The following is a 9,607-nucleotide window of genomic DNA, read 5'->3' on the forward strand; positions in this document are numbered from 1 at the left end:
CCCATTGTCTATTCCATCCGTGGTTGTCATGGGGAACGTGATTTAAAGGGGTGGTTGTTACTGTTTGTTGAGTTTAAATTGGGGTTTGTGTCCATCCATTTGGGGAGTAAAGAAGGTTTCCAGGTATTTTCCCACTTTGATAGAGGTTTTTTTGAATGTGGAAAGTGTGTAGTTGTTAGGCTATGATGTTGGGGTAATAGAGGGTCTTTGGTGTGTTAGATGCCCCCAGACATCATTCCACTCCCAGTGTCATTCCAGAGGTGTTGGCATCATTTTCTGGGGTGTCATAGTGGACTTGGTGACCCTCCAGACACGGATTTGGGTTTCCCCCTTAACGAGTATATGTTCCCCACAGACTATAATGGGGTTCAAAACCCGTTCGAACACACGAACAGTGAGCGGCTGTTCGATTCGAATTTCGAACCTCGAACATTTTAGTGTTCGCTCATCTCTATTCTTTAACAGTCCAGTTAACTGAGCTTGAAAAAGTGCGATAGAGCACGAAACAGCTGTTGCTCAACCTTGAGTGTGCCTCCTCCCGCATCTATGTTACTTTAACCCGGACTGTTAAAGAATAAAGATATCATTTTACGCATCTGGGTGAGTGCCAAGTTTTTTCCTATTTACATCTCAAATAATGAATCTGCCCTCCAGAACATTGACTGCTGAAGAGATGGGGTCTTGAATTGATGACTGTCTTTCATACCCAGTTTAAATTTTAATCGTTTCAACTAGGTAAAAAACCTCCATCACTTTGCTTGAAAATTAAAATGGTAGGAGCAACACAGTGGCTCAGTGGTTAGCATTGCAGTCTTGCAGCGCTGTAGTCCTGAGTTCAAATCCTGCCCGGAACAACATCTGCAAGGAGTTTGTATGTTCTCCCCATGTTTGCGTGGATTTCCTTCCATTCTAAAAAGACATACTGATAGGAGAAAGAAAATGTACATTGTGATCCATTTATGGGGCTCACAATCTACATTAAAAAAAAATTAAATGGAAGATATTGTTCTATAGACAGAGAAATGTTGGAGGATGTTCAATGACTAGTAACTTTGAGTGAGGAAGCTGTGAAAGTAGAAGGTAGGGTATAAAGCTAAAATGCCACCTACCTCTGATATTAATTATATTGATGCCTTTGTTATCCAGGTAAATAGCGACCTTAAGAAAATATTCTATGAATATTGCCCCTTTAATTTATCAAGGGAGGAAACAACAGCCCTGAGATAACTTGAGAAAGAAAAAGACCTAATAATAAAGCCATATGATAAAGGGGGAAATACAGTTATTATGAATATTGCATAATATAGGACTCTGTCTAATAATACCCTGGGTCAAACAGATAATTATTAGAGATGAGCGAGTAGTGTTCGATGGCATACTACGGTATTCGAAATACTCGTACTTGATCGAACACTACTAGCTGTTCGAAGTTTAAGGTTCGATGCAGAACCAGCGTTGATTGGCAGAATGCTATACATTCTGCCAATCAACGCTGGTTCTTCTCTTACCTTTAGAAGTCTTCTGCGTGCAGTGTCCCCACGGCATCTTCCAGCTGGAATTCACTCCTAGGCAGAGTGAATTCCAGCCGGAAGACGCCGCGGGGGCGCTGCACCGGGAGAAGACTTCAAAGAGAATCCAGCCCGACCGTCACTCGTGGACTTGGTAAGTATAATTTTATCGAATTTTGCGTACCCCTGAAATGAGCATTTCCCCCCATAGACTATAATGGGGTTCGAATCGGATTTCGAACCTCGGACATTTTAGTGTTCGCTCATCTCTAATGATTATAAAGTTCTCACAAATAAGTTGACCTTGGAATTCAAGCAGTCACTCAAATAATTACTATTGCAAACAAAGTCAAAATTTTTTATCTGGGGGGCCACACGGTGGCTCAGTGGTTAGCACTGCAGCCTTGAAGCACTGGGTCCTGGTGTACAAATCCCACCAAGGGCAAAAAAACATCTGCAAGGAGTTTGTATGTTCTCCCCGTGTTTGCATGGATTTCCATCCCATATTCCAAAAAGACATACTAATAGGGAAAAAATGTGCATTGTGAGCCCTATGTGGGCTCACAATCTACATTTAAAAAGAAAAAAAAAAATTATATCTGATAAAAATATGAATCCATGTTCTATGGTATGGTCTTATGTTCTATGTAGGGGTCTACTTTTACTAAATTTTACGTCCACTTGTATCTTCCCTAAACTCATTTGTACAGAATAGAGCAGATCTGTTGAGGAAATTGGATAGCAGTGAAGAAGGGACTGCACTGTTCTATTGACGTAGAAGCACTCTATTCTTCAATACCGCACTGGTGGAATTACAGGGAGTGGAGTCTTACCTCAGGTCTAGGGGGTCAAAAATTTTTGTCCCATAAATAGATTTCTATATATATTGAAATTTTCTCTCACTTACAGTTTCTTTCTCTTCGATGGGAAACACCATCACCAACTCAGGTTCACCGCCATGTGGAATCCATGTGCGACTACATATGCAAACTTGTTCCTGGGTTGGTGGAAGGAGACAGCCATTTTTGTTGAGGGAAATGAGAAATAGATGACATGTTGGTGCACCAAAGGAAGACTAGCAGTTGTTTTTGACATTTGTGGACCATCTTAACACAAATCACATTGGTTTTTCATTTACCAATGAAGTTTTGGAAGAAAATCTTTTTTTTTTTTTTTTTTGGATATTTTGATTATGAAACAAGAAGCGGGGATGTTGAATACTAAAACACACTGCAACCAACTCCTTCCTCTGCTAGGAGAGCAATCAACTATTTCCTCTCAGAAAAGGGATCCCTAATGGTTGGTTCACATCTGCTTTTGTATTCCGTTTGGGAAGAGTCCACATGGAATATATAAGTATAATGGGGTCTGTGTGCTTGCAGCGCGCTGCCCGCATGAATCATGCAGACAGGAAAGTAGATGGTGAACTACTTACCTGTCCGCATGATTCATGCGGTCAGCAAGCACACGGACCCCATTATAGTCTATGGGGTCCGTGTGCTTTCACTGCATCAATGCTTGCAATTGTGTTTGGTATTCCGTTCGTGGGGGTCCCCTTGCGGACTCCCCTGGACAGAATCCAAATGAAGATGTGAATAGGGCATAAGAGACAGTATTTTAGGATGAAAGGAAATTGTTCCCAAAAAAGGGGCTTTCTAGATCACAAAAGCCACAAGTGTAGTGGGTGAATTGCGTGTCATTGTGACACGATCATCATTTATGATGACGAGATCAAACAAAAGATACTTGTCATACCTTTGACTTCATAAAAACACTTTGGCTGCTGTTGCCAGTTGAGCAATTCACCCATGGCCACTGCTGAAACTTGGGAGGAAAGGAATGACAGAGACAGTCAGTACTAAATTTGATCCAGTCCCGACCTACTTTCCTCAGCTACCCTACCCTACCCTACCTCCTGCCCTATTATTTGTAGCCTTTTAAAAATTAGTATGGGAAGGGTTGTATAAGATTCATAAAATATTATTTTATTATGTTAACCACATATTAACATAGTGTTCAAATGTTTTGTAAAATGTTATAGAAAATTTGGTAACAGAATATATAACAAACTGGAACGGAATATATTCTACCAAGCATTTCTTTTACTGATGTCTCAATCTCAACAAGTGTAAAGACTTCAAATCAACAGGAGTGAAGTCAATAGCTTCCCAGGGAGAATATGTGTTTGAAAGAAATTCCAGTAAAATATCACATTTTAAGCAAGGCCTTGACCTTCTGAATAAGATAAATTCTATGATTTTGAATAGTATTCTTGTACATTCACCACAGTATGAGAAGAATTAGGAACTACAAGAACTTTGTAGTATTCATCGCAGAAACAAGATAGCTGAGAACTTTTTTATTTTTATTTTTTGCAACTCCTTTGGCTACTTTTACTTAGAATTTCTTAACGCTCTTTTAAGAATAGAATTTTATGTGCTGTAAAAGATGGTTTATTTTCTCTAAAAATCCTAGGGATAGTGCTGTTGAATTGTGAGAAGTATTCTTTGTCATAATACAACTTAGCCCTCCCTTTCCCTGCCCTTTTGGCTGGCCATGTACAGATACACTCACCGGCCACTTTATTAGGTACACCATGCTAGTAACAGGTTGGACCCCCTTTTGCCTTCAGAACTGCCTCAATTCTTCGTGGCATAGATTCAACAAGGTGCTGGAAGCATTCCTCAGAGATTTTGGTCCATATTGACATGATGGCATCACACAGTTGCCGCAGATTTGTCGGCTGCACATCCATGATGCGAATCTCCCATTCCACCACATCCCAAAGATGCTCTATTGGATTGAGATCTGGTGACTGTGGAGGTCATTGGAGTACAGTGAACTCATTGTCATGTTCAAGAAACCAGTCTGAGATTATTCCAGCTTTATGACATGGCGCATTATCCTGCTGAAAGTAGCCATCAGATGTTGGGTACATTGTGGTCATAAAGGGATGGACATGGTCAGCAACAATACTCAGGTAGACTTTGGCGTTGCAACGATGCTCAATTGGTACCAAGGGGCCCAAAGAGTGCCAAGAAAATATTCCCCACACCATGACACCACCACCACCAGCCTGAACCGTTGATACAAGGCAGGATGGATCCATGCTTTCATGTTGTTGACGCCAAATTCTTACCCTACCATCCGAATGTCGCAGCAGAAATCGAGACTCATCAGACCAGGCAACGTTTTTCCAGTCTTCAATTGTCCAATTTTGATGAGCTTGTGCAAATTGTAGCCTCAGTTTCCTGTTCTTAGCTGAAAGGAGTGGCACCCGGTGTGGTCTTCTGCTGCTGTAGCCCATCTGCCTCAAAGTTCGACGTACTGTGCGTTCAGAGATGCTCTTCTGGCTACCTTGGTTGTAACGGGTGGCTATTTGAGTCACTGTTGCCTTTCTATCAGCTCGAACCAGTCTGGCCATTCTCCTCTGACCTCTGGCATCAACAACGCATTTCCGCCCACAGAACTGCCACTCACTGGATGTTTTTTCTTTTTCGGACCATTCTCTGTAAACCCTAGAGATGGTTGTGCGTGAAAATCCCAGTAGATCAGCAGTTTCTGAAATACTCAGACCAGCCCTTCTGGCACCAACAACCATGCCACGTTCAAAGGCACTCAAATCACCTTTCTTCCCAATACTGATGCTCGGTTTGAACTGCAGGAGATTGTCTTGACCATGTCTACATGCCTAAATGCACTGAGTTGCCGCCATGTGATTGGCTGATTAGAAATTAAGTGTTAACGAGCAGTTGGACAGGTGTACCTAATAAAGTGGCCGGTGAGTGTATGTGTATAGTTACAAGTCACAAGTTACATTAGGTTCACACTAACGCTGACTCTCTGTTATTCAGGTTCATTGTGGAGTTGGATGTCCATCCTTTTTAAACTAAAGTCCTATGTGCAGGTATTTTTTCCTCCGCCAATTTTCAGCAGACACTGTAACTTCTGTATACCTAGTCTTCAGCAGACTTCAGCCTCTTAATCTCTTAACAACAAAAGACGTACGCCCCTAGATCAAGGTACTTAATGCGATTGGGCATAATAGTATGCCCAATCGCCCCTGACACAGGGATTTTAAGAAGATTGCTGCTGCTTATGACTGCAGACAATTTTCTTCCTTGCTGTTATAGATTGTTGCTATACATAGAGTGGTGCCACACCCAAATGCTGCAATTGATTGGTCTGTATATTAACCGTTTTTTCACATATGCATATTTGTGGCCTGCTGGAGGTCATTTTGCAGGGCTCTGTCTGTATGGTGGGAAGTTGCGAGCATAGAGAGCTGTAGAGTCTGAGGTAAGGCGCATGCCCAAGTGCTTTAATTCTGAGGAAGTCCACACAAAAGGGGTACGTGGTTTAAGTATATCAACCATTGACTAAATAAAAGTTACCCCCAGGACTTGATGCCAAAATGTTATCAATTTCGCAATCACAATCAAGGTCAATGTCTGGGTCTTCACTCCAATCCATTGCATCAATCTGTTTCTTCCCCTCTTTCCCTTGCTGTTGGGGTTCCTCAGGGCTTAGTCCTAGGCCCCCTGCTCTTTTCTCTCTACACAGCCCCCATTGGACAAACCATTGCCAGATTTGGTTTAAGGTAACATCTTTATGCTGATGACACCCAATTATACACATCTTCCCCGGACATCACCCCTGCACTCATACAGAACACCAGCAACTGTCCCTCTGCTGTCTAAAATATCATGTCCTCACTCTATCTGAAACTAAATCTCTCTAAGACTGAACTACTACTGTCTCCACCATCTAATAGATCTGTCCCTGATATATCCATTGTAGTCTCAGGCCTTACTATAACTCCTAGGCCCGCTGCCTCGGGGTTATGTTTCACGCAGACCTTTCCTTCACCCCTCATATTGAATCACTCGCACGTTCATGCCACCTCCACCTCAAAAACATCTCCAGAATACGCCCTTTCCTTACCAGAGATACACTAAAGACACTTATTGTCTCTCTGATTCATTCTCGCCTTGACTACTGTAACTCCTTACTAATCAGTCTTCCCCTCACTAAACTCTCCCCTCTACAATCTATTCTGAATGCAGCGGCCAGGCTCATCTATCAGGGTATACCCTACAGTGATGCCTCAGGTTTGTGCCAGTCGTTACATTGGCTGCCTATTCAATATAGAATAAAATATAAAGTTATCACCCTCATCCACAAGGCTCTCCATAATGCCGCACCTCCTTACATTTCCTCCCTCATCTCTGTCTACCGCCCAACCCGTGCTCTCCGTTCACTCAATGATCTAACACTTACATCCTCCACTATCAGAACCTCCCACGCTCGTATACAAGACTTCTCCCGAGCTGCACCCCTTCTCTGGAATGCTCCACCCCGAACAATCAGATTAACTCCCAATTTCTACAGTTTCAAACGCAAACTAAAGACACATCTTTTCAGACAAGCCTATCACAATGTCTAACATAAACCCTTAACCCTCCTCTGTCCCCGCATCCACATTTCCCCACGTGATATGATGTCATCTCATGCTAACTTTATAGGTCCAAACTCCATCCACATGTTAAAGGACATGACTGTCGACGGCTCATAAAGTCTTATGTTTATGTAGTCCTGAAGAGTGACAAAGGAGAAACAGTTAACATGGTGGAACAGCAGGTGGAGCTACTAAATTCATATTTTGTATCCGTCTTCTCCCAAGAAACTAATGGAAATATCGACATTAATGGTGATGGAGATGAGGGGAAGGAGGACTCCAAGCTGACTATAAGCGAAGGTCTGGTAAGAGAGCACTTAGCCAAGTTACAGGAAACCAAGTCCCCAGGACCAGATGATTTACACCCTAGAGTCCTGAAAGAGATAGCAGAGGAAATAACAGAACCCCTTGCTATAATCTTCGGTAAGTCATGGGAAACAGGAGTGGTCCCTTTAGATTGGAAAAGGGCAAATGTTGTCCCCATCTACAAAAAGGGGAAAAGGGACGATCCAGGAAATTACAGGCCGGTAAGTCTGACCTCGATAGCAGGAAAAATCTTTGAGCAAATTGTCAAGGAACATTTACTTCGGTACCTGGATGGGAAGGCATTAATTAACCAGAGCCAGCACGGCTTTATGACCAATAAATCTTGTCAGACTAACCTGATTTCCTTCTACAACAAAATCACTGAATAGTTGGACCAAGGGAATGCCGTGGACATAGTATATCTTGACTTCAGTAAGGCATTTGATAAAGTATCACATAACCTTCTTATTGAAAAAATGATTAAGTATGGCTTTGACAAAAAATCAGTTAGGTGGATTCACAACTGGCTTAATGATTGGGCACAACGAGTAATACTAAATGGCTACACATCGAACTGGAAGAAAGTCAAAAGCGGGGTGCCGCAGGGCTCTGTTCTGGGCCCAGTACTTTTTAATATCTTTATAAATGATCTGGACGATGGAATTATTGGGGAACTCATAAAATTTGCAGATGATACGAAGATAGGAGGAATAGCCAACACTAGAGAGGAGAGAGAGTGTATTCAAAAGGACTTAGACACACTGGAACAATGGGCTGAGGCGAACAAAATGGTATTTAACAGGGACAAATGCAAAGTTCTACATCTGGGTAACAGAAATGTAAAAAACATATATAGTATGGGAGGAATAGAACTAAGTGATAGCATAGGGGAAAAAGACTTGGGCATAATAGTAGATCACAAATTCAACATGAGCCAACAGTGCGGTGCTGCTGCAAAAAAGGCTAATAAAATTCTGGGATGTATTAAATCAAGCATTGAATCTAGATCAAGAGAGGTCATTATTCCGCTGTACTCTTCCCTGGTCAGACCACACCTGGAATAATGTGTACAGTTCTGGGCGCCTCAATTCAAGAAAGACATCGATATATTGGAGCAAGTCCAGAGAAGAGCAACCAAAATGGTGGAAGGTCTGCAAACCATGTCCTATGAGGAGCGGCTAAAAGAACTGGGATTGTTTAGTTTGCAGAAGAGAAGGCTGAGGGGAGATTTAATAGCAGTCTACAAATATCTGAAAGGTAGTCACAGTGCAGAGGGATCTCCCCTATTCTCATTAGCACAAGGAAGTACAAGAAGCAATGGGATGAAACTAAAGGGAAAGAGATACAGATTAGACATTAGGAAAAAATTTCTGACAGTGAGAGTAGTGAGAGAGTGGAATAGGCTGCCACGGGAGGTGGTGGGCGCTCCATCAATGGAAATCTTCAAGCGGAATCTGGATAAACATATAGCTGGGATGATTTAGGAAAACCTGCACTCGCAGGGGGTTGGACCCGATGGCCCTTGAGGTCCCTTCCAACTCTACCAAAAAGAAAAAATGTAATGAAAGTCACCTCTATTACAAAAGTGTCTGACCTCTGCATAAGCAATGCCGCCTCTGCTACCTCTTGTGTCACCCTCTCTACCTCATAGATTGTAAGCTCTTGCGATCAGGGCCCTCAGTCCCATTGTGTGAAATGATTTTCTTTGTAATGTATCTTTCTGTCTGTATTTGAACCCTACAAATTGTACAGCGCTGCAGAATATGTTGGCGCTATATAAATAAAATGTATTATTATTATTATTATTATTATTATTATTATTATTTATTATTATTATTATTTTATTATTATTATTATTATCAATCCAACACAATGAGAGTGATGGTTCTGGAACCACCATTTTAGGGGCTTACAATTTTAAAGGGGCTAACTCTCTGCTGGTGTAAGGTTCAACTCACCCAAAGGGCACAAAACTCTGCTAGTGCAAGGCTGAACTAAGTTAAAGGGCCTAAAACTCTGCTGGTAAGAGGCTGAAGTCACCTAAAGGGCCTCAATCTCTGCTAATAGCTCAGCTTAAGGGCATCTAACTTAATTTGGAAGGACTCACGTTAAGGGCCAGAAAAGTGAATTTTTGTAGGTCTTACAACATCACACACACATACACAATGACAGTTCAGGGTGGGTACTGTTGGATTTCCCATTGCCTATTCCATCTGTGGTTGTCATGGGCAACGTGATTTAACGGGGTGCTTGGTGATGTTTCTTTAGCTTAAAATTTGGGTTTCTGTCCATCCAATTGGGGAGGAAAGAAGGTTTCCAGGTATTTTTCCCACTT

The 9,607-nt window shown here is 42.0% G+C and overlaps 1 long non-coding RNA gene across 1 annotated transcript in view; it reads right to left on the minus strand.

Annotated features, from left to right (window-relative positions):
• The window catches only part of LOC142200540 (uncharacterized), a 155,900-nt gene extending 149,422 nt beyond the window's left edge, over window positions 1-6,478 (minus strand). The window contains exon 1 of the long non-coding RNA XR_012715460.1: window positions 6,453-6,478. This is a non-coding gene — a long non-coding RNA (uncharacterized LOC142200540). The remainder of the gene's footprint in view (window positions 1-6,452) is intronic.
• Between the last annotated feature and the right edge of the window lie 3,129 nt (window positions 6,479-9,607).

The sequence above is a fragment of the Leptodactylus fuscus genome, chromosome 4 (genome assembly GCF_031893055.1).
Source record: "Leptodactylus fuscus isolate aLepFus1 chromosome 4, aLepFus1.hap2, whole genome shotgun sequence".
Lineage (NCBI taxonomy): Eukaryota > Metazoa > Chordata > Amphibia > Anura > Leptodactylidae > Leptodactylus > Leptodactylus fuscus.